Source organism: Triticum aestivum, chromosome 7A, assembly GCF_018294505.1.
Source record: "Triticum aestivum cultivar Chinese Spring chromosome 7A, IWGSC CS RefSeq v2.1, whole genome shotgun sequence".
In the NCBI taxonomy this organism is placed as follows: domain Eukaryota; kingdom Viridiplantae; phylum Streptophyta; class Magnoliopsida; order Poales; family Poaceae; genus Triticum; species Triticum aestivum.
Genome location: NC_057812.1, coordinates 195,135,474 through 195,139,443, shown reverse-complemented (window position 1 = coordinate 195,139,443; position 3,970 = coordinate 195,135,474).

Genomic DNA, 3,970 nt, shown 5'->3' with positions numbered 1-3,970 from the left:
CCGCAGCCGCCCACGCGCCCCCGCCATCTCCCTCTCCTCTTCCTCCCCCTCGAGCGCCGCCTCCCCCTACATGCACCGCCTCCCGACCCACGACGCCGACGCCGTGCCTCCTCATCGCGCACAGGGCACTCTTCCTCGTGCTCTCCTCACCAACCACGACGCCGTCCACCTGCTCCTCACCAACCACGACGCCGGCCACCTGCTCCGTCGTCTCCGGCAGAGGTTACTCCACCTAGCTGCAGCACTCGTGCGCTTGGCGGCTAGGGTTTGCCTCCAGCCCCTCCCCTCCCCCATCAACGAGAGGAGCATCTGGTGCCCCCGCCCTCGAGTTCGTCGACGACGCTGTCCTCCAGCCGCTGCCGCCGCTGCCGCCGTCCTCCCGCCCAGGTACCTCTTCTCCTTCCTCCTTCCTCCTTCCTCCCTCTCCTGTGTTCCTAGGTTCCTAGGTTCCTAGGTTCATATTTGTGCACTGTAGATGATGTTCCACTGTGAACTTACTGATGATGACAGATTTGTGAACTTACTGATGATGACAGGAGATTTGTGCACAAACTACAGTGCACAAATCTCCATGATGGATTAGGTAATGTTCCACTATGTAGTAAGTTCCATAGATTGTATAATGCTAACAGCAGTTTTAATATTACTGTAGCAGAGGTGATTGGGGGTTGTTGGGATAATGTCAAAATTAGGAGGAGGTTGGGTGATTTGGCTGAGCAGCAGTTGCAATATCTCTGTGAGGACGTGGTTCAAAGTGAGGAGAGAGATAAGTGCGTGTGGACTTTAACTACATGTGGTGAATTTACCATTAGATCAATGTACCTGATGATCAAAGCTTTGCAAGTTAGATGTCATTTTAGAAAATTATGGTTTATTAAAGTACCTCTTAAGATTACAGTTATCTTGTGGTTGATGTTTAAGAATAGTATATTATTGACTAAGTTATTACTCAAATCTCTCACTGGTTGGAACACTGGGCTGGTTTGCAGAAGCGTGGGGGGCCTAATCAAATTACCTAATCAGATTTGTGAACTACACAGTGGAACATTACCTAATCAGATTTGTGAACTTACTGATGATGACAGGAGATTTGTGCACTGTAGTTTGTTAATCTGGACATCTTAGTAGCTAATGCATTCAGTTAACCAAAGTTTAGTTCTTGTGTAGTGTAGTTCCCTCCTCAAATTACTTGCAAGCATATTGTAACTATTTTCACTCTGTCCTGAAGGTTTTTGACTACACAATCTGTGGTGACCCACACTCTGTTGGTTCACACTCATTGAGTTCGCTCGTGAAGGTATTATATGTTCACATGGTACATTTATGTTTTTCAGCAGCTAATTGATGGTTTGATACATGATACATTTCATGCACAGGTGCTAGAGCTGCACTTAACTTGCTAAAATCATCCCCTTGTTCTTACTGGTTATATAAATTCATTGATTGTCCTATGTTTTCTGTCAGGGTATTGTTCAGGAAGCTTGCTTGAGTTTGTGTCCTTTAATTTGTAAATCTGCAGTTCTAGCCACATTTAGGATAAGTTGTTGTATATACTGTCATAAAGTTCAGCAAGAACAGGGCATCAACAGTGCTACTCTAGTATCTAGTTGGGGAGGGACAAATGGACAGGGACAACAAACTATTAGTCTTAGGATTAACACTCCTCATATGAGATGAGAGGATTTTTTTTAAATTGCTTCTTGCAGTTTTGAAAATTCAGTTTATTCGGTTACTAAAAATTCAGTTAGGCACACAAATTTCAGAACTTTTGTTTGCTGTAACATATTGATGTGCTTTGTAAAACTTGTTCATGTACTGAACTACTAATGCCTTGTGATGCTCTGAATTACTTGTGATGCCTCTGAATTACTTGTGATCACATTGAGAAAGAGATGCAAAGATGATGATCAAAGATGGGCTGCTGTAGAACTGTTCTTCATCTTTACAGTGCTGTTGTATAGAAATATGCTGAATTTTCTGCTCTGATTGTTGCTCAAAGAAATTTAGCAAAAAAATGGGGTCCTGGGAGACGCCGCTGCTGCTTGAGGCCCTTGAGAGGCCCTTCGTGTCGTGATGATTTTGCAGGTACCCCGAGAGGCCCTTGAGTTTGCCGGAATGTCGATTAACTTCCGTTCCGGCAAATTCGGGTACTCCATATGTCCTATTTTCAGCAAAGGTCATGCTGAAATTTTCCGTGAATTTTAGCATGACTTTGCTAAAAATCGGACATATGAGGTACTTGCTACTAATGCATGGGCCGGGGTATCTTAGTACTTAATTAAGTAGGATCAACTGCCCCTTTATTCTTGCTGTATTAAACCATAGGTGGCAATAGAGCCAAGTGATTAGTGCCAAGTGATTAGGCCCAACCTAGGGTGCCTCGGCATCGATAAACCCTAAATGATGAAAACTTAACTTGGCTGCCCCGGATGCCTCGGTGTCGATGAGAACCTAAATGATGTACGCTTAGGCTTTTAGGGTGCCTCGGCGTCGACAAACCCTAAATGATGAAAGCTTAGGCTTTTAGGGTGCCTCGGTGTCGACAAACCCTAAATGATGAGACCATGATCTTGTTCCTTGACAATAACCAACTTTTTGACCAAACTTTTTTCCTATTTAGAGCGAAACATGGCCCACAACGATGAGGCCGGTGGTTCGGGCGGCAAGCAATTCTGGGAGCTGTCCCAGGATATGTCGTCATCATCATCGACGACGAAAGTCTCCCGGCGGAGTGCGACTGGTGCCACGACGATCGAGGTCTGTGCGACATGCCTCACCTGGACGATGATCGGCGCTTCAGCATTAAGCTCGAGGAGACCTTCGAAGTTGAAACGGTACACAATGACGACAAGTGTTATTTTCATAATTAAGCATGACTTCAACTATTTCAACGTGTAATTTTCATCTTTTACAATTCGAGTATAGCTTATCCCATGCCATGCAAGACGCTATGTCTTGGAGAGGATGGATTTTGAAGACCATGAAATTTCTGAAACAAAGAAAATTCACCTAAGGACTCATCACGATGTGGACCTTGAAGTAAATCTATATAATTCTGAGAGCGTAACCCATTTTGGTTGCAAAAATTGGGAAGCATTTTGCAAGATGTATGGTTTTGATGAGGGTATGCTTATCACCATGGATCTTGGTAATCCTGACATCAACCAAGACAATATGGACATTTGGGTCCTTGTTGATACGCCTCCAGTTCTACCGCTATGTGAGTTTCTCAAACATAGTTATTAGCTAATTTATATTGTTTATTTCAAAATAGTTGACAGCTTATTTCCATTGACAGCTTATTTTTATTGTTCAAAGAATGTGCGGGAGATGGTAGACAAAACCCACTACACCGATGGCTCCGAATTAACAACTTACAAGGAGAAAAATCATTTGGTCGGATTTTGTACTGACATTGAGAATTACAATATCTACAATCAAACTCCTCAACATTATGGTAAATACGTGCCACTAGTGCATGTGTTCAACTACGGTAACTACCATGGAGATACCCTGGTAAGATTTTTACTATTACGACATCCGTGCATCTTTTGCATACTTCTAAAACTAGTACATCATTGCTAACTATGAAGTTATTACTATGTTTTTCAACAGATAATCCCAGAGAATTGTGTGCCTCATATGATGTATCTGAAAGGTAGTGTTAATGTTTTGAACATACAGCCAGGTCGTCCTACGAATCTCAACTGTCCATACGAGATTTCTAAAAGAAGTGGAGACATGAAAATCAAAGGATGGAAAAAATGTATGGACAGTCATAAGGAGCTTCTTGGAAGCAAAAGGAAGCGAAGTGCAAGAATTGGAGATAGGATGTTCTCCATTCTCCATAATGGAGAGTCAGGGTCTATATTGTTTTATGCTATTTTAGCTTAAATAGGGTATTTAGGTCCTGCCTAATACTGATGATCATGTGCTAAGAACAATTAAGTAGGGTTGGTTCGAAGACTAT